General features: G+C 46.1%; 1 long non-coding RNA gene across 1 annotated transcript; it reads left to right on the top strand.

Moving 5' to 3' along the window:
• Window positions 1–2335: 2335 nt before the first annotated feature.
• Window positions 2336–25024, top strand: LOC147026178 (uncharacterized). Its single transcript, XR_015057910.1, has 3 exons — window positions 2336–2846; window positions 10383–10471; window positions 24582–25024. It is a non-coding gene; the product is annotated as an uncharacterized LOC147026178 (long non-coding RNA).
• The last annotated feature ends 2019 nt before the right edge of the window (window positions 25025–27043 follow it).

Raw genomic sequence — 27043 nt, 5'->3', positions numbered from 1 at the left:
GCGTTTAGCCAATGGCGGTCGCTTCGCCCACCGAACGGACAATCCAGTCGTGACTTTCTGGAACAATGCCAGAAACCAGTCACGGGTGGGTTTTTAATCCCACCACGGCCCAGTCCGTATTCTACCCGCGCGAAATAGGGTCAATCGCCAAATATCGATATACCTAAGTACCCGCGCGGGTAACCTACCGAGGGACCGTACCTCGGCGAAGGCCTGCTTGGACACGAACCGCTTAAGCGGTCCGTTCCGTTCTGGGATAACCGAGCGGGTGTTATCGCCAGACCTCGCCGGACCCAATTATATTTATCGGCTATTTAAAAACCAACTATATTCTGAGTGTAGGATGGGGCAGTTCAATGAGGGAATGGACGCAACGAACAGGTTTACATTCACACAAGGACATTTATTATAATAAAGCACGTATGCAATTAAACAAGGCAAAACACGTATGCAATTATACAAGCAACAAAAGCACGACAAAAGAACTACAACCGTCTACTTAATATGTACATTCACTTGCACTTAACAGCAGTTCCTACTTATTAGACAGGCCCACGGACACACGTACACACACACACACACACACACACACACACACACACACACACACACACACACACACACACACACACACACACAAGAAATGGTGGCAGAGGCCTTTAATAACGAGCTCCAGCTCGGAGGACCGGTGAGCTGAAAGCCAGAACGTATCTCGAAACTCTCCACCTCGTGTGGTCTTCAAGTTGTTCTGACCTGGGCTCCAGCGAGAGCGAGCTGGATCCAATCGCTGAGCCGCGATCCTTCCCGAGCTCCCGCGAATCCTCCCGCGCTTCTCAACACGTGCTGGTGAGACGAGGCGCCGATCCTTCCCGTCGATGCGTCGCTTCCCCGTGGAACCAACTCCCGCGCTTCTCAACACGTGCTGGTGAGACGAGGCGCCGATCCTCCCCGTCGATGCGTCGCTTCCCCGAGGAACTACCTCCCGCGCTTCTCAACACGTGCTGGTGAGACGAGGCGCCGAACCTTCCCTTCGATGCGTCGCTTCCCCGAGGAACCACCTCCAAGAAGAGGTCGATGAGTCGCACCAAGCCAGGAACCAAAATGGAGAACAAAGAGCTCAACGAACCAAGAAGAAGAAGCCACCACTCGCAGCTCGAGCCGAGCGACCGGCTTAACTTCCTTCCAAACAGGGCAGCTTGAAGCAAAAAGCTCTCCCGAGCCAAGCAGAAGCCGAAGCTCACGGAACCGTCAAAGCAAAGAGCCTCCAAAAAGCCTCCTCCCGAGCCAGGCCTCAGCCGAAGCTCACTGAGCCAGCCGAAGCAAAAAGCTTCCGCAGGCCTCAACCCTAACGCAAGCCAAGCAGGACCCGACGGTCTGCTGAACGACTCCCCTCAACTCCCTTCTCCAACTCTGACTTCCAACTCTGCCCTCGCCAACAAAAGAGACGATCTCCTCTTTATCCTTCTCTCGCACTTCCTCCTCCACGCCCAGCGTGACTCATGCCCTCGTGATCCATCCCCCGCTCAGCCACGGGTGGGAGGGAGTTGTTGACATCATGAGTCACGGGATGGCAGGGTTCTTCTTGTTCTTCGCAGAAGAGGGGGAGGGATGTCTCCATTGTTCGTTCCCTAACTATTAAATTGATCTGCAGCGCATCTAATTGATTTCTGAACATTTAAACAATGGAAGGTGAGCTATCTTGGGAACAAGCACTTATTGACATAGCTGACGAAAGGAACCTGTATGTTGTGTGCAATCGAATTCCAAATTCGTTACAATATTGTCTGTTAACCAGACAGGACACGGTGCTATGACGTCACGAATGACGTCACAATGCTTCCTCTTCAGATTGAAACTTGCCAGGAATATTGTCGGGGCCCCGTGGATGTGCCTTTTCGAGGTTTGATATCAACCGGACGAGCGGTTCCCAAGTTACGGCCATTTATCTGTCAACCAATGACAAGACACGGTGCTATGACATCACGAATGACGTCACAATTAATGGTTTTTTAAAAATTTTTTTGCATGATTGAGAGCAGGGGCGAGAGAGGGGGGGTGAGAGAGGAGGGGTGAGAGTGGGGCGAGAGAGGAGGGGCGAGACTAGGGGGGAGCGAGGGGGGGTGAGAGAGGAGGCGTCACAATTGTTCTTCATTTGATATGACGTCACAATTGACGCTGGGGACCTGAGTATGTTTACCAGGTGTTTCCCAAGTTAAGGCCATTTATGATACGGTTGGTCCAATCTAATTGAAATAATGCCCCAATCCAGTCATCGTTTACGCACCTACGGGCCCGTACTAGTAAGAAATAATGGAGTGAATTAATCTGTTCCTGGACCCCAAGAAAACTCACTTTCAAGACACTTTCAATTGAAATTCCCATGTTTAAGGGAAAATAAGATGAGTAAATGACCTTCGGTGGCGGAGTATTGTATGTAAACTGGTACAATCACCAATCCAAAGGTTCACGCAGGCTCAAGCTCCGGCCTGGGTTCCGATCGCTCGCGCATTCTGCGAGAGCGTTGCCCCCAGGGCAGCTCATCAACATGATGCCCCCAGAACCACAATCACTTTCATCAAACGCATCGGGCTGAGGTAATCATGGATATTCCAAATTACAACCGGTTTTTCTGTGAAATTAAATCCTTGCCCGACAGTCCGTGACATCACGTGATCGTATTGCTTTTTTTGTTATTAATTAAAACACAAGATGAGTAAAAAAAACAAAACAGCACACATCAAGGTGAAAACACGAGGTAAAGTAGCGATCGACACACGAGAGATGCTTTCACGAGGACTTCCACCAACGAACTGAATGAACGAAGCGCGAAGATTCGGCTCGAACAGGTGGGGGAGACGCGTGAACAAACATGAACGCCACGTTGTGTTCGGTTTTTTAAAATGTATTCGGTTTTTAGGGCAAAATTCATTTTTCATTGATAAGAGACTACGGCAGCCGCACGAATAACGCAAGTCCACCGTACGCCCTACGTACGGTCGACGTGGAACACAACTACGGCATGTCTAATTGCTACGGCCAACGTAGAAATGAAAAAAGTTATAACTCTGCGTTATAATTCCACGGCGACCCCTACGGCCTGTAAAATATAGCCATACGGTGTAGGGCCACCCTGAGGCCACCGCAGAAACTCTGCGGCCGCCGCACGTTTCTGTCAATTCAGAGGACGTACGGCCGCCGTATCCTCGCCGTAGAGCAAATGTGACTTAGGCCTTAGGCAGCACAACGCTCTGCACACAGTGTGGTCCCAATGGATGGATGGATATTAATTAATTACACACTATTGGAATGTAGCTTTTGACCTTCTAGATTGCTGAGACCCCTTCGACTTTTAAGACCCCCAAAGTCCCCGAGGACCCAAAAAACAAAGATGACCCAAAAGTCTCCGAGGACCCAAAAGACCCTGTCGACCCTTTAAGACAGCTCTAAATGGATGAGGTGTGTGTGTGTGTGTGTGTGTGTGTGTGTGTGTGTGTGTGTGTGTGTGTGTGTGTGTGTGTGTGTGTGTGTGTGTGTGTGTGTGTGTGGCATGTTTTTGTGGAGTTCTGATGGAGCGTTCTGATGTTGAATGTGATAGAGCAAAATGATCGTCATGACCTCCTGAGTTGATTCGGCTAATTAACAACAAAAAATTCTTCACGATTCCCATGTTTTAAACACACGCCATGTTCAGGTATATAAAGCAGCTTAATTTGTGCTTCGACCATGGCATGGCATTCTAATTACAAAATATCATAACAAAAACAATGACAATATTGCAACAAAGCATATATTAATTAACACTAATAATATTTACAACAATAACAATCGTAGTATCACATGGTAACAATCATAACGAACATATATAATCCCCATGCTGACCCCAAACACAGGTGGGCTTGGTGAAAGTCAAGCTAATGCTCAAGCAGGACATCAGGTGGGGATGCAACAAGGCTGTGAAGACCAAAAATTTTTTTGCTCCATCGGACCAACGGACCCACCAGTCTGCTCAACATTTGGGATGGGGGTCAGGGGGTCAAAATTTCTGCCTTATCTGCAGACGTAATAAATTGATGGTCTCTCGCACAGTGTGGCATCACTTTTTGTGTAACATTACACGACAGCAGACATCTCAATTTCAATTAAATAGACACTGGTAAAGAATATACACGCTCCGTTAATTGCCGATGTAATTTCTCATAATGGGATTGCCACCCTTACTTTGACATCATACATTTATACACGTCACGTCCTCGCCGTCTTTGGCTGCTTGTCCCATTGTGACGTGTCGCTTTTAATTTTAATAAGAAGTTTAAAAATCTGCTGCCAGATATCAATTGTATCCCCTACGCTATACATATGTATGTATGTATGTATGTATGTATGTATGTATATATATATATATATATATATATATATATATATATATATATATGTATATATATATATATATATATATATGTATGTATGTGTATATATATATATATATATATATATATATATATATATATATATATATATATATATATATATATATATATATATATATATATATATATATATATATATATATGTATGTATGTGTATATATATATATATATATATATATATATATATATATATGTATGTATGTATGTATATATATATATATATATATATATATATATATATATATATATATATATATATATGTATGTATGTGTATATATATATATATATATATATATATATATATATATATATATATATGTATGTATGTATGTGTATATATATATATATATATATATGTATGTATGTGATATATATATATATATATATATATATATATATATATATATATATATATATATATATATATATATACATATGTATATGTATATAAACCATCTGCAGATACCTGTGGATGCGTTTTAAGACTTACAGGTGGACTGGTATGTCACGTGACGGTTGGATGAAGGTGGTTGTGATGTCATCAGTTCAAATCGTGAACAACGCTCTGTCGTCAAGACAGAGCGTCGGTTTCTGCTGAATCAGTTTCTGCAGCTGGGGTGAGAATCCTGGATGCGTAGCCACTCCGACACAGGATGACGTCATCAAATCAGTGATATTTATCCTCAGTTGGGAGGTTGTCAGACAAGCAGTGCTTGCATTGTCTCGGTGCTCATGCTGGGATGTGATAAGCCGGGTGTCCCATCTGCTAGCATAACTTATATGGAATAGGCAAAGCCTATAAGCGAACATAGAATTCTTCTTACATTCGCTTCTTAAATATATCAAATTAAACAGTCTTTTTGTTATGAAAAAAATAAATATTGCCTTAACATTACCTTCACAACAACAACTGCACCGCCTCGAACAGGATCTCATCTGCAAAAATAAATATGACCTCAACATTACCTTCACAACAACAACTACACCGCCTAGAACAGGATCTCATCTGAAAAAAAAAATCCTCAACATTACCTTCAAAATGACAACAACACCGCCTAGAACAGGATCTCATCAAAAAGAAGTGAAATCCTTCAATGCAGTGCGTGTGGTGAAGCAAATGAGTACACTAATGTTAAAATATGCAATTTATGCTTTTCAGTTGAAAAACAATTAAAAAGCGTACTTAACATTTGAAATGTAAAAATGTTGTTATTATTGTGATAAGCACCTTCATATATATGTATATATACACATATATATATATATATATATATATATATATATATATATATATATATATATATATATATATATATATATATATATATATAGATATAGCCTGGTGTGTTGGCGCAGTGGTTCGGGCAGCGGCTTGGGATCCAAAAGGTCCTGAGTTCAAGCCCCGTTGGGCCACTGAATTAATACACCAGGGGGTTGACTCAGCCTGTCATCCTTCCGAGGTCGGCGAAGTGAGTACCAGTGTACTGGGCCGGTGTATACCCCGGTTAAAATAGGTGTACCTTATCCCTGTGTCATAAGAGGCGACCAGGGTTGTGTCAGGAAGGGCATCCGGCGTAAAACATGTGCCAAATCACTATGCGGATCATACGGATGATCCGCTGTGGCGACCCCTAACGGGAGCAGCCGAAAGAAGAAGAAGAAAATATGTGTATATATATATATATATATATATATATATATGTATATATGTATGTGTATATATATATATATATATATATATATATATATATATATATATATATATATATATATATATATATATATATATGTATGTATGTGTGAATACACATATTGCATAATGAATGATTGCATAAGAAGAACTTAGTTTTCGGCGTTCGGCGTTCGGAGCGAAATGCCATGGTGGGCGGAAATGACGTCTTTCGTTCGTTCGTACATGAGAGGGGAGCGTTTCTTGGTTTTTTTCCGTCAAGCAATAAATTCAATGGTTTTCACATATCTAACACATTAGTTTCACAAATTTCCATTGAAATACTCGGGTATTTCCATCAATTGTCGCCATTTATGTCTAGGTTACGCACTGCCATCTACAGCACGGCCGTCATTGGCTGTCTTGAGGCACGTGGGGGGGGGGACACCGGAGACGTGGTAGACACCGGGGACATTTCAAATTCGGTGCAATTGTATACAGCGCACGCGCTGTAACAGCGCACGGGCTGTAAAAATAAATACTAGAAGCAAACGTAGTATTCTTCTTACATTCGCTTCTGACTTTACCTATAACTTGTTCACAACTGTATACGCAATTTCCGGTTACTTCGGCCTGGATTTGGGATCAGCGATCAAATAATGTAAATCACGATTAAAAATTATTTTTTGATGATGCGGGAGATATCTTTATTAAAATCAGTGGAGGAAATATACGCCATGTCTGATATTATTTGGGTCTTTCATGTCTCCGACGATGCCTTTATCTCCCGGCATGCATCATTCCCCATGGCAAAAACCGGAAACAAAAAAAAACCAGAAGAAAAAAAAACGGAAGCAAAAGGGTCACAGCCAACGACACAGATTCCAAATTGCCATTGGTATTGTGTTGTGGTTGTTGTTTCCTATTCTCTCATGTGCACGAGTTATGTATGAAAGTCACTATGTTCACTATTAAACGTTTAAAATCCCCTGCGGGGGGGGGGGGGGGGTCTCTCGCACAGAGTAGGTGAATCACCGCCGGTACCTTGATCCCTGACTACAACTACTCCATCCATCGGGACCATCCTCTGTGCAGAGTGTTGGTGCTGCCGAAGCAGTCTCCTTGGCTACTGGCCACAATCCTGGACAGGTCACCACTCAGACGCAGGATACCAGCATGCTGGCACTCATTTTGCCGACCTTGGAAAGATGACGGGCATAGTCAACCCCACCTGGTATTAATTCAACAGCAAAATGGGATTTGAACTCATGATCCTAGGATCCTAAGCCCACCACCCTAACGATTAAGCCAACATCAGGCAAACAACTACTACTACCACCCATTTATTCCCACATTCTTGGGTCGAAGGGAAGGGTTTTTGCCTCAGTCTTTCACGAACCAGCCGACCAGGCCCGTCGTTCGACTGATGTCGGTGATTCGGCCAATCGTTTCGGGATGCCGGCGATGAATACCCCTCGTGTGAAATCGGAACGGAAACTCGTTCCATCCTAATCCGTGTCTCCACAACCTCCACGCTGTTCTCAAACGCTCAACCAAAGGAAAACGTGCCGCTTTTTTTGCGGCCACCATTGTTTACAGCAGGTGTGGTGGCACAAGAAGAAAAGAAAAGCCCAACCCCGTAAATGCGCAGGTCGCCCGGTAGTGCATCGTCACCCGTTATTCACTGTATTATTTCCAACGTGTTTGGAAAGCATTTCGCAGAGTACGGGACGTTTAACGTCATTCACCCGGCACAGTGTTTACAACGTCTCGGCGCAAGCAACAGTTTCCTGCGCCAGGTAAGCTCATCCTGATAACAGGCTGCACCGGCATGGGACCCCCATTTAATGCCGGCTATTTTGCTGCCCGTATTAAGTGTCGCTTTGTGCGATCCAGCACCCTGTCGCCCTGTGCCACACCTGACACCTTAATAAGCCTTTTTAAGTCGGGCATTGGCTTGAACACGCCTGGTGTTACGACTCTCTCTCTCTCTCTCTCTCTCTCTCTCTCTCTCTCTCTCTCTCTCTCTCTCTCTCTCTCTCTCTCTCTCTCTCTCTCTCTCTCTCTCTATCTCTATCTCTATCTCTATCTCTCTATCTCTATCTCTCTCTCTCAACCTCTCTATCTCTATCTCTCTCTCTCTCTCTCTCTCTCTCTCTCTCTCTCTCTCTCTCTCTCTCTCTCTCTCTCTCTCTCTCTCTCTCTCTCTCTCTCTCTCTCTCTCTCTCTCTCTCTCTCTCTCTCTCTCTCTCTCTCTCTCTCTCTCTCTCTCTCTCTCTCGGCAACCCGAGGAAGCGAGCAACCTCACACTTATTACGGGTCAATGCTCGCATTTGCTAACACGAGCACCGAGAGGCAATTAAGGGCAAATTGAAGAAATGTTGTTAATTTCCACCCCCACAGCCCCCACCCTCTCTCTCTTTGTTATCAAAGCTTTGTGTTTTATGGCTTCGCCCCGTCATTTTTAAACAAAATAAATATAATAAATGCAATCAATTAAGGCAGCTTTTTAATGGCAAATCAAAGCCTTGTGTTATCTGAGCTAACATTATGAAATGGCCTCCGATGAACTGTCCGTCTGCGCCATCTGCTCCAGAAGGGATTGCGTGAAGAGCGTGCTGCGCCTTGGAGTGAAAGTCCAAGTAAATACTGCGGGTGTAAACCTCTGGCCAAACCAGCACATTGCAAATACATATATATATATATATATATATATATATATATATATATATATGCTGCAAAAGTAGGTATACAGTAAGGATTATACCAGTATTACCAGTATTATAATAGTGGTGCTAGGATTCATTTAATACTAGAATTCATTCATTAATACTAGATTAATATGTTTATTATTGGTATATTATTATTATGTTTATTATTGATGTTTATTATTGATATGTTTATTATTGATATGTTTATTATTGATATGTTTATTGGTATGTTATTATTGATATGTTTATTATTGGTATGTTAATTATTGGTATGTTATTATTGATATGTTTATTATTGATATGTTTATTGGTATTTTGATATTTTTATTATTGGTATCTTATTATTGATAATTTTTATTATTGGTATGTTATTATTGATATGCTTGTATAATCAATAAAATACGTTTTGTGCGCACGTTTTGTTTTTCATTACTGTATACCTACTTTTGCAGCCCCCTGTATATACAATGTTTAAAAAATCTGTTTTTTTTTCGATGGAAATCGACTTGAGTCGTTGAAATACAAATATATTATCTACTAACCCTTTTATAGTTTCTCAAGGCTCATGGAAGGGCTGGTGAGATCAAATTTGAATCTTCCCTTCTGGAAACCGAGAGCGAATCATGATAGTTGCCATCTCACAGTCCGATTGTCAGGGTAAACCAAACCGGCTCACTAAGACCCTCCACGTCGGTCATAATCTGCATTCCCTTCCCTCTCGGGTCAACCTGTGATGCCGTGCTGGCAGGATGCCCTCGAGAAGCACACACTCACCTCTGGGTTCGAGTCCAGTTATAAACTGTCACACTAGTGGTTACAGGCAGGGTAAGGCATCAATGTGTGTGCTGTGTTAACATGTGCTGGTAGTCCGCCAGCATTAGTTTGTGGACGTTAAATGTCCCGAGGTGTAAATTTTGGAAGATGAGGCGAGCTGTCGCTGACACCCGAAACAAATTCCGAATTCCTGGCCTAACCTACAGGGGGAATTGCATCAGTAGGCACAGCCATCCTCCGAGCAATGATGTAACAAGCAGCCACAGACTGTATACAAAATGAATGACCTGTGATGCCAGTCCACACGATGATTTGAGTCTTCATGCCCTCAAGGCTGCTGGGATGGAGGGTTAAGATGCTGATTGTCAAAGAACAGCCACCCAAAATCGGCCTTAGCTGCCAGCTTTGTTAATTTCAACTGGTTCATGAATCTTTCTTCTTCACCATTACTTAGTCCCCCAGGCTTCATGCATAGAATACACTTTGCAGTGGAGGATGATTTTCTTCTTTCCTAAAGCTTCAGCTCTGTTCATTTAATCTTCTCAAAACTTCGTCTGGAACTCGGTAGTTGTTGTTTGAAGAACAGGCGACACATTATAAGTTTTGGTGTCGAGTTTAGTGCAATCGTGAGGCAGGGATCGCCTTCCTCAATGGAAGAGATACGGTCATTATCCTTTTCAGCACGCAGTCCGGCTGCTTGGTGTGGCCACACAGACTTAGGCTTCAGTCTATGAGGGGGTTGTGTCCCTTTCATCATTTTCTGGGACTGATTGTCATTGTTTGGCATCTTTTTGTTACAGCCAGCCATTTCACTTCCCCTAAGAGGCTGGAGGGCCTTGGCTGCTCAACACGGGTCACCGATGGAACTCAGAGGAGTCGTGCCAAGAAGGTACTGTATATGCCAGGGTTGTGCGTCTGCCTGCTCGCTTTCTCCTCACTGGTTTGCCGAATAGCTTGCCATCGCTCGCGATCGCTCCACAGGGGAGGTATCCACAACCAAACCGTTTTATGCATTTTGTATCCCACTGATAGGCCGGATCTGGATCCGGACCTGAACCAAAATCGAATCAGCTTGTTTTTGTCACCTACCCAACTCATCCACCAAGTTTTCCAATAACCCGTCCATGACTGTGCTGTATTTAGTTATGGATATCTTGCTACCTATCGTTTTTGCCATGAACACTCAAAGGTGAGGAATCACTTAAAAATTACAAAATTCTCATATCCGATCCGGATTCGGATCTTCCCCAAAATCGAATAATTTAGTCCTTGTCACACACCCAACCTGTCCTCCAAGTTTTGTCTGAATCCGTCAAGAGCTGTTTTGAGATATCCAGCTCACAGACAGATAAACAGGGGTGAAAACGTAACCTCCGTTCACCTTCAGTGTCTGAGATAATAAAATTTGGATGCCAGCAACGATGTGTTCAGATGGGAACACCAAACAGGCGAACATTTATTCGAGTTATTGTATACCATCCTCGATGGAGTCAGTATTTCCAACGCCCATTTATTTATTTTGGTCTACAAAGTCGAGGCTCCTCGAGAAGCCTTGATTGCAATGTCGGTTTCTTTTATACATATGATCTCCAATAACTCTGGTCAATCTAGAAACGTTGTGGAAGAGTCGCTTTGTTGTGGTTGATCAGTGACGGAGAGCAATGTATCGAGAATGGCTGCACAGTCTTTCTGTTTTGAGGAAAGTTCGAGTTCCATAATTTGCATGATTATTTGCCTAATTGCATAACCTGCGTAATTTAACCCAACAATAAGCTGATTTGTATATTTTGATTTCATTTCTTCACATCTTTGACTTCCATTCGATGTTATGCCGTCCTTGGGGGTTGGGGGGGGGACGTTTATCTTCAACTCACACCTTCCTCAAAACATCATTACCTGGGTCGACAAAAAAAGTTGGTGTTTTATTTTTTGGTTTTGAAATAAATTTGTGTTCGATCATTAATTTGTTTTCATTCATTCAGTACCGACCGATTAATAGAAACACATAGTGTGGTGGAACTCCTAATCTCACATCACAACCAAGAATGGCACTGAGTAGAGCGCATACACCTCCGCCAGGCTGTGCGAGAGACACCCTGGGATCTTTAACAGGCTGAACAGAACAGAGGTCCCACAAAACAGGTAGTTAAAACAAGTGAAAAGCTTTTTCCTGCTGCAATTAATAGGGGGTGGGGCTTCAATAACCTGTCGGTAAACAACAGGTAAAGATCATTGACATAGCTTTGCGTTTGCATAGCTGCTTCGTCCTTACCTGTTCAGCCATTAAAGGTGTTTAGCTTCTGAATTCAGTGAGACGAGCTTGCTGAGTGCACCGACCCAATCTGTGATTTCCCTAATGCCTCTTACTAAAATAGATATCTAATGTATTGGGTAGTCGATCCAGTCGGAATGTTTTTAATATATTTTTTTTAATTTTGAAATTTGTTCTACCCTTATTATCAGTTTTTCCGTCGATATGTTTGGCTGTCTGTCTGTCTGTCCCTCTGTTCGGTCCAGTGCTCTGTTAATACAATGGCGATTTCGATGAAACTTGGTTGGTAGGTTCATATCATGACCTAGTTGTGTGCAAATGAGAACCGTCGCTATGGACACCACCGTTGCCTAGCAACGGGACTTCGAATTTTTTGAAAAATCATAAAAAAATTATTTTTTCGAAAATCAAAAATCAGGCCACGAGCGACTGTGGGCAGTACATTCAGCCATATTGTCAAAAATTTCCAGCCGGATCCTATGAAAACTGTCGGAGAAGATAGGCTTTGAATGAACCCTGGTCGAAAACAATAAAAAAACGAAGTTCGTTATATCTCAGAGACTATTATATGAGTCAGATATACATGAAACTGGTATGGTAGGTTCATTGTATGTCCTAGTTATATGTGAGAGAACCGTTGCTATGGACCCCTCCATTGCGTAGCAACGGCCAAAAAACCTCTAAATGTGGGGGTATTTTAATGAAAAAACAATCTGCAGCATTAACCCTTGCAGCTGAAATCATGAATTTTCTTGTGCTTAATCCTCAGGTCATTCCCCATCGAACGGGCCCATCGCGTCAGGTTCTATTGGGTAGGCGACTACCCATGTCCGCCTACTGGCTTGTATATATATTTATTTATTTATTTTTATATATGTATATATATGTATATATATATATATATGTATATATATATATATATATATATATATATATATATATATATATATATATATATATATGTATATACGGTATATATATGTATATTTTTATGTATATATATATATATATATATATATATATATATATATATATATATATATATATATATATATATATATATATATATATATATATATATATATATGAAATATATATATATATATATATATATATATATATATATATATATATATATATATGAAATATATATATATATATATATATATATATATATATATATATATATATATATATATATATATATATATATATATATATATATATATATATATATATACGGTGTGTATCTTCTTCTTTCGGCTGCTCCCGTTAGGGTCGCCACAGCGGATCATCCGTATGATCCGCATAGTGATTTGGCACATGTTTTACGCCGGATGCCCTTCCTGACGCAACCCTGGTCGCCTCTTACGACACAGGGATATGGTACACCTATTTTAACCGGGGTATACACCGGCCCAGTATACTGGTACTCATATATATATATATATATATATATATATATATATATATATATATATATATATATATATATATATATATATATATATATATATATATATATATATATATATATATATATACTGGTACTATATATATATATATATATATATATATATATATATATATATATATATATATATATATACGGTGTGTATATATATATATATATATATATATATATATATATATATATATATATATATATATATATATATATATATACGGTGTATGTATGCATATATATATATATATTGTTGTGGTTACCAGATTCGCAAACCACCATTCAGGTCCCTTAGGTGAGGTATCTCGGTAAGTGCATGTGTAGTTAGGCCCAAACCCGTTGTCTAGTGGGAATACATGTCATTTATGCGAGCTGCGACTCTTCAGGATAGCCGTTTTTCTTTTACTATCTTTATTTTGGACCAACCGCCATGATCACAACCACAACATCAACCACCGACCACAACCACCGCTTCACCACAACCGCCACGACCTTCCCGTCACACCTCGCCACCGTAGCATCGCCACCGTTCTTGCCCCGCTGTGGGTACCGGTGTTGGACTCATGCAGAACGCGCGTCGAACAGCGTGTACAAAATCACGGATTTTCTGCTTCAAAAACGGATCAAAAACGACACACGCCCACTTTTTGCCGTCCAATCGGTGAGCGAGGGGCGACTTGGCCCCGCCCACAGGGCGATCGATATATGCAAATTTGTGGATCAAAAAGCCTTCACGCCCACTTTTTCTCGGGCCAATGGGGAGCGAGGTGAAAGGTCAAAGGGAGGGGGTCAAAGGCGAAGTTACGGGGGGATAAAAGGACGGTGTTCGTCAGTCAAAGGAGTCGTAAAAGTCGGAACGAGAGAAGGAGCAGAACGAGGTCGGAGAGTCAAGAAGAGGAGAGTCGGAAGCAGAGGGTCAAGACTTCGCGGGCGGTGGAGCTGCTCGTCGTGTGCGTTGGAGTCGGAACGGAGGGGACGGAGCTGTGGAAAGGCGGCGACACCAGACGAGGGGGTGCTCGCGTCGTGCAGGAAGCTGCACCCGAGGGAGGCCGACAGCGCGACCTGGCCGAGGTGGAGACGCTCGTCGCATATAATAAAGATCCTCTATACCCCGAGCATCAGCAACCCCCTCCTGTTTCCCCCCGCGCTGAGATAGTGCGACCAAGGGGGCCCCGTTCCCACCCCCTGCCAGGCACTGTCCACGAGGCCCGCGGGTTGCGGGGCCATCGCCGCTCCGCGTCTCATCACCAGACGGGTAGGCCCGACCCGGTCTCGGCCTCAGGCCTACCTCATTCTTGAGGGTATTTCTTTTCCTTGGTTTTGGGTATGTGTTGTCGGCGCCGTCTGTGAAGTAGAATTGTATAAGTGTTGCCGTGTGCTCGGTAGTCGGTATTAGCTCTGCACTGTGTTTTCACTTTTATGTTTGCTTTTTGTGTAAATGGAATTGTGTTTTCTTTTTTGTGTGCATTTGGTGGAATTGTATTTGTGTGCTTTCCGTTCGTCGCGAATAAATGTGCTTTATTGTTGAACTGTTCTCCCGCTTCGCTTCGTCATTTCTTTCTTTGAATCCCCATCTTGCTTCACGTAAAGGGTTGGTAGTGGGCTGAATACGCCCGATAATTAATCGAACCGTCGAGGTCGACGATAACACCGCTCGGTTATTCTGATAGTACGGAACGGGTCGCTTAAGTGGCCCGTATCCGAAGTCGACCTGCGGCGAGGTGCGATCGCCCGGTCTACCCTCCGCGTGGGTACTTAGGTAGTTCGAATTTGGCGAGCAACCCTATCCCACGCGGGGGCTGATTGGCTCGATCGCGGTGAGACCGAAAGGTCCACCCGTGACTGGTTCCCGGCGTTAGTCCGAGAGGGTCACGACTGGATTGTCCGTCCGGTGGGCGACGTGCCGCGATTCGAGTTACGTGGCCGTTCGCACGCCGGCGGGCGCGAAAACCGCAACACTGGTGTCAGGAGTGGGATACAAATTCATCGCCCTCCTCGCGGCACTGGTATTGGAGAGCGGGACAACAGGCTCTCCTGTCTCCAGCGAAATTCACGGGAATCGGTCCAGGGGTGAGAGAAGCGACCCCGATTCCCTCCAAATTACGAGCGAGCAAATTAACCCTTCACGAGAAGCAAGATGGCGTCTCAAGGCGAGCGGGAGCCGGGGGTATTAGAAATGGATGTAGAATGTGTAGGATCCATGGTCCAGGATGGAATCCCCGAGCAGGAAATGTTGATTGTGCAGGAACACGGACTCGCCCAACTGAACCCAGGACCCGAGGTGGGTGCGGCAGCGGCCGCGGTGTATGACACCTCCCCCCCCCTCTCCACCAAGACCCTTCCCCAACCCCTGCCGAAACGGCTCACTTGAGTGCATCCGACATGGCCCAGCTATTCACCATGCTGGCACAAATGAATGCGGCAATGACAAATGAAATGAAAAACGAAATGAAAGGCATGAACAAACAAATGATCGAAAAGATGGAGGCGAATATGAAAAACGAAATGAAAGGCATGAACGAACAAATGAACGAAAAGATGGATACAAATACAAATGAAGTGAAAACGACGATGGATACAAATACAAATGAAGTGAAAACGACGATGGATGCGAATACACAGCAAATGAGGGAAGAAATGAAAGAGCTGCGGGGTGAGACGCAGAACATGGGCCGATGCCTGCAGGCGGGCATGAAGGCCGTGACCAGGGAGCTGGGAATGGCGACTTCACGTGTGGGAGCAAACGAGCTGGGTGGGGGTGCAACGGCTGACAGGCCCGCGGTGGAGGCGGGTGAAAAAATAATTCGTGGAACGTGTTGGGCGAGGGTCGTGACGATGACCGAAAGGGAAAAATTAAATGGGGAGACCAAAACGTGTGAGACGAGACACGAGGTGACGACAACAGAAATAATAGTTGAGACAAGGGAGGTAAAGGGTGAAGAGTTGGCAGAGACACGGGAGATGGGAACGATAGAGGGAAGACTACACGATGAAGACGGGGTAAGTGACGCGCACGCACACACGGAGGTAGTGGAGGACAATGGGGTTGAGCTCGCGGAGCGTGTTGGGACCCGGTGCGAGCACCTGGATGGCCTCCTCCAGGAACGAGGGGAGGGAGTATGCCCCCTTGAGGCGAGTCACGACCAGGTGAGTTCGGTCGTGCTTTGCGAGGTTGAGGGGACGAGTGCTGTGGACGGGTGCACGGAGAGCTTGGGGGGTGTAGAGGCCCCGGAGACCCTTGTGGGGACACAAATCCCCAGTGTGGTTGTCCCTGTGTGTGTGGTGCAAGGTGTGAGTGCGTCCCCGTGTGTGGAAGCGACCCCGTGTGTGAGTGGTGTGGTAGCGATGGTGCCGGAGTGCGTGCTTCCCAGCACGCCGTGCGTGGGTGAGGCACCGTGTGTGAGTGAGGCCGTGTGTGTGAGTGAAACGGCCAGTATGAGTGAGGCACCACGTGTGAGTGGTGTGGTGGCGATGGTGCCAGAGTGCGTGCTTCCCAGCACGCCGTGTGTGGATGAGGCACGGAGTGTGAGTGAGGTACCGCGGGTGAGTGCCCCCGCGTGTGTGGATGAGGCACGGTGTGAGAGTAGTGAGGCACGCGTGAGTGAACGGCCGTGTGCAAGGTCGCTGTGTGCAAGGGAGACCGTGTGTGTGAGAGAGCGGTATGTGAGGGAGATGGCGGTTGGCATGCGGGAGCACGCAGCCGCGTCTCCCGGTGTGAGTTTAATGGTGTGGACTGTGTGCGTCGTAACACGCAGGTGTGCGTGGGTGGAATGGAGACGACGACGGCGACAGAGGAGAGAAAGCCGAGTAGCGGCTGTAGTTGTTTCGAGGACCGTGCCGGGTTCACCCAGCAGTGAGCACGCGGTTCGTGCTGTGCAACGCACGAGACCACCACGTGCTCGCTTGCGAGAGTGAAGCCCCGGTCCGGAAACGCACGCGGTGGATTTGCCGATCCCGCGGACGGACAAAGTTTAGGCAGGTAAATGGATTTGGACCGGACGGGTTCTCCACGCGATCGTGTGTGTTAAGCTCCAACGGGCAAAGCACATGTGTTCGCGTGGGGAACCCCTCGAGACGTGGGGCTTGTGTTTTTTTTTTTTGCGCACGGTGACGTCATGGTTGCACGTAGGGGTTGGAATTCGGCAGGAGGGGTATCTCTACCGGATGGTCCCGTCCAAGGAGGGACGAGGAACACGTGCAGCTGCATGACGTCACGGCCGGGTGCAAAGTGCGCGAGCTCTGAGTTGCCGCGCAGGTGCTGCGCATGGGAAAAAAAAAGAAGGAGCAAGCCTCACTTTCGGGTGTACAGGATTCCTGGGCAAGGGGTGAAAGACCCCCTTACCTGGGCACAGGATGGAAACTAGTTAGGGGGAAGGGTTAGCTTAGTTAGACCGACTTCATGGGGCAGGGGTAAGTCCTCATGGAGTCCGTGGAATGGATTAGTTAGAGGGATTGTAGCCAGATTTAGGATGGGAAAATGGGAAATGATTTTTTTTTTTTGGGACATTTGGAGACAGAGACAGACTTTGGATGTGTAGAGGGGACGTAGCTTAGCTACGTAGTGTTAAAAGGAACGTGCTACTAGTTTAAGGGACGACGTGGGAGCACGAGTTAGTTAGGGGATGTAGTTAGAAGGATGGCAGAGTTCAGCGGTGTGTGTGTTGAAGAGTTGGTGAGTGAAGTGGAAGCATGTGCTTGGTGAATGAGTGAGGCCAGCGGGTCTGTGTGAGTGGAGTGAATGGGGAATGCATGGTGCGATGAGTGATTGGGGGGAGGAGTGACTCCCGCCCAAGGGACCCCGGGGTCAGAGTAAAGTGAGTTAGCTGGGTTAGTCAAATTGAAAAATGGAGGTCGTTTTGTTGTTGGTGGGTGTGTAGGCTCGAAACCCGTTTGGAGGGGTGCAGGAGCCCTGTTGACGGGCTTGGGAGCGTGGCTGCGAAAGGTGAGTATCGCTGAGTGGGTACCCCGGGCACCAAGCTAGTCGGCCGCGGTAGGCCATGGGCCCATGGGGGGCCGGGATAGTGTAGTGGGCACGGGTGCGCCTGCTTGGTGCGGGGGCCCGGGGCGCCGTTAGCCGCGTGGGCAGTGTTGTGGGCACGGGTGACCCTCGGAAAGGGGCCCGGGAGGCCGGCCTGCCACGTGTGCGTTTCAGGGGAGGTGCCATGGGGGGCACTCCCCGGTGTTAGGGAGCTGGTAGGCTCGGAGGCAGTGTAGTGCCCGGGGGTGCCATAGCGGGAGATTCGGCAGAGGGTCGTGCCTGCCAAAGGGAGCCACGTGTCCCAGCCAGGAGACCGTGTGAGGGCACGGAGAGAAAATTGGGGGGCGAGGCCCGAAATTGTAAGGACACCAACACAGGCGACGGGAATCTGGGTTGTTAGAACCAATAGTTTAAGCGAGAGGCGCTTGTTGAAAGCCCCGGGGTAGTTTAACAGTTAAATGGTTAGGATAGATTAGGAGATGTACCCCTCCGCACCATCCATCCCCTCGCTGTCGTTGTGGGCCGCTGGACCCGCTTGGTGTTAAGATCGCCGAACTCTGGGGAGGCCATTCTGAGGCTTCGTTGGGCCTCGACACAGGACGTTAGCTCTCCCTTGTTCCCCTCCGGGAAGGGAACGTAGGGGTTGGGAGTAGGCTAGGTGACAGGATAGGTTAGCCGAACAAGGACGATAAAGGGGGTTAGGGGACGATTTATAGTGGGGAAGTAAAAATAAAAACAATAAAAAAAATAAATAAGTTGGGGCTAAATTGGGGTTTGACAAATTAAGGGAGTGGGTATGGACAGTGACAGGCAAAGGCGATAGGTGGGAGGGAGACAGGTAGGTAGGTCCGAGCCCGCCTTCCAAGTGGCCAGCACCACCGCACTCCCTCCACCAACCTCCACTGAACGGCAAAGGCTGGCCAACTTCATCGGCTGGCCGTGTTTTGCTGCAAGGCAGAGGCCGGCAAACTTCATCGGCAGTTGTTGTTGTGCTGCAAGGCCTGTACCGGCCAGTTCATCTGCTGGCTGTTTTTCTTCAAGGCCTGTGCCGGCCAGTTCATCTGCCCGCTATGTTTGCCTGCGGCGGCCTTCTTCTGCGGGCTGTGTTTGCCTGCTCACCTTTGCCATGCCATGCCCACTGCCCACGTTCACCAGCCCCGTTCAATTTTTGCTTTGCCCCCCCCTGTTCATTTCCATGTGCGCCAGGATCCGCAAGGCAACAGTTTGCAAGCTGCGAGAACTGCCCTGTTGGCAGCTACAACACGGGCCTGCAGTGGCGGCCCGTGCACCGTGTTTGCGTCCATCCATTCATGCATCCATTCGTTGTGCTCATTGCGTGTGCCACTTGAGCTGGCACGGAGACTGCGTTTGTGCAGCCCATGCACCGTTGTGGTTCACTGCGTTCAGTTCAAAAGGGAAGGCCTTGGACTGCGTGTGAGCAGCCAGCCACGTTCCCTGTCACCTGCATTGTTTGAGCCAGAGACTGCATGTGGGCAGCCTGGCTCCCTGCTAACTGCTTTTCTTTTGCAGAGTTCAATGATCCTGGGCCATGGTTTAGTGTAAGATTTGTAAGTTAAGGTTAAGATGTACTGTAAATATGAGAGCGCCCCCGGCATGTTTGTCTTAGCGCCGGCAATTTTATTTAAGTCGTCCGTGTGAGTGAGTTTGTTTAGGTAGTTACGCAGCCCTCAGGTTATTTATTTTGGGGACACGAATACCATGAATGTCGCACTCAGGGATCCGTAAGTAAAATGTACTAGGGGAAAACTACACATGATGGCACACGAAAATTTGACGACTCGGGACGAGTCTGTAAAAAGGGAAGGGGGTAGTGTTGTGGTTACCAGATTCGCAAACCACCATTCAGGTCCCTTAGGTGAGGTATCTCGGTAAGTGCATGTGTAGTTAGGCCCAAACCCGTTGTCTAGTGGGAATACATGTCATTTATGCGAGCTGCGACTCTTCAGGATAGCCGTTTTTCTTTTACTATCTTTATTTTGGACCAACCGCCATGATCACAACCACAACATCAACCACCGACCACAACCACCGCTTCACCACAACCGCCACGACCTTCCCGTCACACCTCGCCACCGTAGCATCGCCACCGTTCTTGCCCCGCTGTGGGTACCGGTGTTGGACTCATGCAGAACGCGCGTCGAACAGCGTGTACAAAATCACGGATTTTCTGCTTCAAAAACGGATCAAAAACGACACACGCCCACTTTTTGCCGTCCAATCGGTGAGCGAGGGGCGAATTGGCCCCGCCCCCAGGGCGATCGATATATGCAAATTTGTGGATCAAAAAGCCTTCACGCCCACTTTTTCTCGGGCCAATGGGGAGCGAGGTGAAAGGTCAAAGGGAGGGGGTCAAAGGCGAAGTTACGGGGGGATAAAAGGACGGTGTTCGTCAGTCAAAGGAGTCGTAAAAGTCGGAACGAGAGAAGGAGCAGAACGAGGTCGGAGAGTCAAGAAGAGGAGAGTCGGAAGCAGAGGGTCAAGACTTCGCGGGCGGTGGAGCTGCTCGTCGTGTGCGTTGGAGTCGGAACGGAGGGGACGGAGCTGTGGAAAGGCGGCGACACCAGACGAGGGGGTGCTCGCGTCGTGCAGGAAGCTGCACCCGAGGGAGGCCGACAGCGCGACCTGGCCGAGGTGGAGACGCTCGTCGCATATAATAAAGATCCTCTATACCCCGAGCATCAGCAACCCCCTCCTGTTTCCCCCCGCGCTGAGATAGTGCGACCAAGGGGGCCCCGTTCCCACCCCCTGCCAGGCACTGTCCACGAGGCCCGCGGGTTGCGGGGCCATCGCCGCTCCGCGTCTCATCACCAGACGGGTAGGCCCGACCCGGTCTCGGCCTCAGGCCTACCTCATTCTTGAGGGTATTTCTTTTCCTTGGTTTTGGGTATGTGTTGTCGGCGCCGTCTGTGAAGTAGAATTGTATAAGTGTTGCCGTGTGCTCGGTAGTCGGTATTAGCTCTGCACTGTGTTTTCACTTTTATGTTTGCTTTTTGTGTAAATGGAATTGTGTTTTCTTTTTTGTGTGCATTTGGTGGAATTGTATTTGTGTGCTTTCCGTTCGTCGCGAATAAATGTGCTTTATTGTTGAACTGTTCTCCCGCTTCGCTTCGTCATTTCTTTCTTTGAATCCCCATCTTGCTTCACGTAAAGGGTTGGTAGTGGGCTGAATACGCCCGATAATTAATCGAACCGTCGAGGTCGACGATAACACCGCTCGGTTATTCTGATAGTACGGAACGGGTCGCTTAAGTGGCCCGTATCCGAAGTCGACCTGCGGCGAGGTGCGATTGCCCGGTCTACCCTCCGCGTGGGTACTTAGGTAGTTCGAATTTGGCGAGCAACCCTATCCCACGCGGGGGCTGATTGGCTCGATCGCGGTGAGACCGAAAGGTCCACCCGTGACTGGTTCCCGGCGTTAGTCCGAGAGGGTCACGACTGGATTGTCCGTCCGGTGGGCGACGTGCCGCGATTCGAGTTACGTGGCCGTTCGCACGCCGGCGGGCGCGAAAACCGCAACAATATATATATATATATATATATATATATATATATATATATATATATATATATATATATATATATATATATATTATATAGAACGTGGCGAGAACGACCACAAGGTGGGGAAGTTCGTCGTCTCCCACCAAACTCCCCAGAATTGTAGGCCGTCGCTCCGGATAATTCCGTGACGCGGCGGGTCGCTGAACCGACAGTGGTCGCCAATATTTCAACCGCATCGCGTAGGTTCTATTTGTCTATAACCATTTTACCTAATGAACTACGCGATTTTGACTACCGTGGAAACCACGCTCTCGGCACATCTTGCTTGAACCGAGTCACTCTACCGACTGCGGTAAAGTTCCAACTACTGACTACCAACTCCGGTTCGGGTGCAGCCGAGCGGAAACTGCCAAAGCCGTGCCGGCTTGGATGAACGGATTATCGGGGATAAAACCCCATCTAAACTCAGATCCGAACCATGCTGGACCAATACAAGAAGAGACGGAAACGGACTGGGAACATTTCTAACAAGTTTTATTTACAGTAAATGAAGACACAAAGTAAGACTTAACGCGAATATGCAGAAGTATTTACAATGATCCAAAAACACTTATTCAGTTCTACTTAAAGACTGGCCCACACGCAGACACACACAAATGAAAAGAAACCCATCGTTCTTTATTGGACCCTCGCAGCCGAGGAGAGAGACAAGCTGGGGGTCAGAGTTCGGATGGGTACCTGGCCGTCGGAGAAAGGGGGTACTCCTTGTTGCGGCACCTGACAATGGTCGCTGGTTCGGTCCCCAGTCACACGTGTGGGACTCGAGGTTCGTGGCGGAGCTTGGGTGGCAAATGGCCGGGGTCCACGGAGGGGTGTCAGGGTCGCTCTTTCCTTCCTTGTAGAGGACCAGCAGAGACACGTTCACCGCCTCGACGACCTTCTGCTCAACCCTCGTGACAGCCCTCGTAACAACCACTGTTACCACCCCTTCGTAACAGCCTTCGTCACCCCTTCGTTACAGCAAAAACCCCTTTCGTGACAGTAAAAACCCACCAAAAAAACACTGCCTCAGAGAGTGCTCGGGAATTTATGGACTTCCCTCAGCGAGGAGGGTCTTGGTGAACACACCTCGCTGTCCGCCTTTGATTGGACAGGGTCCCACGGCATACCGTTCCGGGGCGGGGTTTCGGCCTTGTTTGGAGAAAGCCGACCCTCCCCTCCACGTGTGTTCGAGAAAGGTCGTGGTGGTGAAACTGCCTTGAACATCCTCAGGAATCCGTCTCAGGCAAAGGTGCGCTGTGGCTCGCGAACCGAAGGCTGCAAGTGCGATGGTACCGTGGATCGTAATGGGCCGAGGGGTCATGCAGATGGGATGGATGTTAGATGGCTTGTTAGATGTAATGACCTAACTAAAATAAATGGCAACGCACGCCTTTGATTCTCCCACTAGACAAAAGGAAGGGGATCTGATGACACACATACTTAATGACATCACTGACTTTTGGGACATTTGTATGTTGAATGCAAATGGTTTCCAGATCCGTAACACTTTTTATACTCGTATATACACATACAGTATATACATTTAAGCCCAAAATTATTCATACTCTTACCAAATTTGGAGTATTTTGAATCGTGTTATTACCTTCGCATTCTGTGAAAGGTTATGTTTTGGTCGGCGTGTATTTATTTATTTATTTATTTATTTGTAATCTTGTGATTCGTATAACTCAAAAAGTATTAAACCGAATTGCATGAAATTTGGTGGGATGATTGGTTATTAGCCAGGAAGCATTCGATTAGATTTTGGGATCGTTCGGGTCAAAAGTCAAGGTCAAGGTCACCAAAAGGTCAAAATCGTCTTTTTACGATAACACGGTCAATTTTTATTCAATTTGCATGCAACTAATGCCAAAATGTTCAGAATTCAACGCCTCATCTTATGATATGCAATATGACACAATGACGCCCATACTCTTGTTACCGGTTATGGGTCAAAGGTCAGGGGGGTCACGACCTTGAAAAATATGCGGTTTTTGTCATAACGCGGTCAATTCTTGTCCGCTTTACATGAACCCAGCACCAAAATGTTCAGAATTTAATGCCCAATCTTGTGACACAATGACGTCACAACACATGTCACCGGTTGGGGTAAAATGTCGGGGTGGGGGGGGGTCACGCCCTTGAAAAATATGCGGTTTTCGGCATAACTCAGTCAATTCTTATTCGATTTGCATGAAACCAGCATCAAACGAGATTACCTTCTCTTGTTGAAACGTTGTATTCACCGAGCTTGCGAGTGAAGACTCGCCAAAACGACGTGAGTTGATTGTTGTTTTGTCCGTAGCCCCTGAAAGTCGGGGGGGTCATGACATTATAGATATGTGGTTTGTGTCATAAGACCATTCATATGAAACGAGTTCCCCACACTCATACCAAGAACAAAAAAAGTAGTGGCGGCGAAGGTATGCGCTCTATGAGTGCCCGTTCTAGTTTGAGAAATGAGTTTCTTCTGGCTTAAGTTACATAAGAATGTGACAAACAGCTGAAAGAATCACTGCAAGAGACATTTCAGGAAATACATTGTTTCGGGGGTATTTTATTGATAGATTTACAAAAAAAGTCATGTCCAGAATTATTCATACTCTTACTTAGATCAGTTCAAAGTCACATTCAGTAATCAATGGAAAAGCCTCTGTTTGTGATTATAGCCTCCAAACAGTTTTTATACTTGCTCACAATGTTTTTGCATCTGTCTACAGGGATTTTGGCCCACTCCTCCTTCGCGAAGGTCAACAGGTCTTTGAGGTTGGAAGGCTTCCTTGCCATCACTCCGGTATTGAGCTCCCTCCACAGATTCTCGATTGGGTTGAGGTCCGGACTTTGGCTTGGCCACTCTAGAACGTCTACATCTTATCCCGGAACCATTTCTTGACTGACTTGGCGGTGTTTTGGATCGTTGTTCTGCTGATACGTCCAATGCTCCCCGAGGTGAAGTTTCTCTGCGGACTGTTTGATGTTTTCCTCAAGGATCTTGATGTACTGCTCCTTTTTCATGGTGCCATCCACTTTGACGAGATTGCCGGGCCCACTGGCTGAGAAACATCCCCAATGCATTTTGCTCAGCTCCCCTGAATGATTACATCAGCTCCCCTTAATTTATAGTCTAAAAGCAGAGTGTTGTTCTATAACATTCCTCACTGTACATTCAATAGACCACGTTTGTAATGCATTCAGATTGTATGCACACATCTTGGAATAATTGCATAACATTATAAAGAATCTTAGGAATATCAAAAGCATCTGCATTATCAAAAACATTGGCCTCAATTCTGAGACTTGGTATGGGGTATGAATAATTTTCGACAGGCTTAAAAACAGATATCTTAACATTTCTATTGTTATGCTAATAATGTTGAGCCAAAATATATGTGGATTTGTACATGCCAACTAAATGTCCTTGGGTGAAGTGAAAGTTCCACCAATCCAGCTTGGAGGTTTGAGATCAATACAAAACTCTCAGATTTTCCATAGGGTATGAATAATTTTGGGCTTAATTGTATATGTATATATATATATATATATATATATATATATATATATATATATATATATATATATTTTGAGAGATAGACACATAGATATACCAAAACTAATAAAAGGGAATTGTGTGTGTGTGTGTGTGTGTGTGTGTGTGTGTGTGTGTGTGTGTGTGTGTGTGTGTGTGTGTGTGTGTGTGTGTGTGTGTGTGTGTGTGTGTGTCCTCCATAACTCCAAAACCATAAAACCTAGCAGCCTGAAACTTTGCATGCATACTAAGAAAACTCAAAGGAAGCGCAAGAGTGAAAATTGGGTTATGTGGGTTAATTAAAACACCCCCTTTGAAGATAATTAACGGCCTTATTTAATTATATCCTTTACAGGAACATCCTTATTTGCATCAGGACAGTAAGGTCACCCTGCCTGTTGGGGAAGTAACCGTCAGTCCCCCACGGGGCCACTTTTTAAGCTGTGTAGCTGTTTCACTGCACAACTTCCTTCCGACATGGTGTGATATTTTTTTTTGTCCAAGATGTTTCACAAAATAACAAATGATAAAAAAGTCGGGTACAAAAAGGAAACAGGCAGGGACGATCCATCCATCCATCGGGACAATACTCTGCAGAGCGTTGGCACTGCCAAAACAGTATCCTTGGTAATGGCCAATATCCTGGACTAGTCACCACTCCAACACAGGTGTCACAGTCACCACTCCAACACAGTCACCACTCCAACACAGTCACCACTCCAACACAGATACCAGCAAGCTGGTATTCATTTTGCCATCCTTGGAAGCATGACAGGCAGAATCAACCCAACCTGGTATTAATTCAACAGCCAAGCAGGATTTGAACTCAGGATTCTCAGATCCCAAGCCCACCATAACTAACCATTAAGCCAACACCAGGCATGGGGACAATCAAGTGGTGTTTTATGTTTATATTTGGCCTATATCTTACACGTGCCATTCTTGTTCGGGAACTTGGACTCAAGATTATTTTGGTAAGTGTCACAACGATAATTAACTTTATTCCTGAGTTACTGTCTTTGGTAAATAATAATAATAATTATAATGTTGCGGGCCAGGGGTCGGGTGAGAAGACCACCAGGGGGGGAAGCTATCTCAGGTTTCCAGCAGACTCCCCGGAATTACAGGCCATCGCACACGGGTAATTCCGTGATGCGGCGGGTCGCTAACCGACCGTGAATGCCAATAACTCAACCACGTGACCTCGGGTCCTCCCGTCTCTGGGTTAATTGGGTTACCTATTTAATCACGTGATCTAATAACTGGGGGACACGCCCTCGGTATGCCTTGTCCAAACCGGATCACTTTACCAGATCATATGCAGCCGAGCGACACTGCCAAGGACCTACCGGCTAAAAGGAACAGATCGTTGGGAATAAAGTCCCAGCTAAGTTAGGATACGGACCATGCTGGATCAATGAAAGAACAGACCAAAACGAGCTGGGAACATTTCTTCAAAGGATTTATTAACAGGCAGGTGAGGAAAGATATGTGGCAAGGTGAATATTGCCTTTATTGTGGTGTGTGAGCAGCGATAGGAAGACATGTGAAAGGTGCGGCAATAATACAAGCAACTTACAAAAGCAGACACAGAGTAGAGTTATCGCGATATAATTCTTGTACAATCTTAACTTAAGTGAGGACCATGCGCCAGGA

This window comes from Eptatretus burgeri, chromosome 5, assembly GCF_056783735.1.
Source record: "Eptatretus burgeri isolate ZD-2024b chromosome 5, Ebu_testis_v1, whole genome shotgun sequence".
Lineage (NCBI taxonomy): Eukaryota > Metazoa > Chordata > Myxini > Myxiniformes > Myxinidae > Eptatretus > Eptatretus burgeri.
This window is presented reverse-complemented; position numbering and strand designations above follow the sequence as displayed.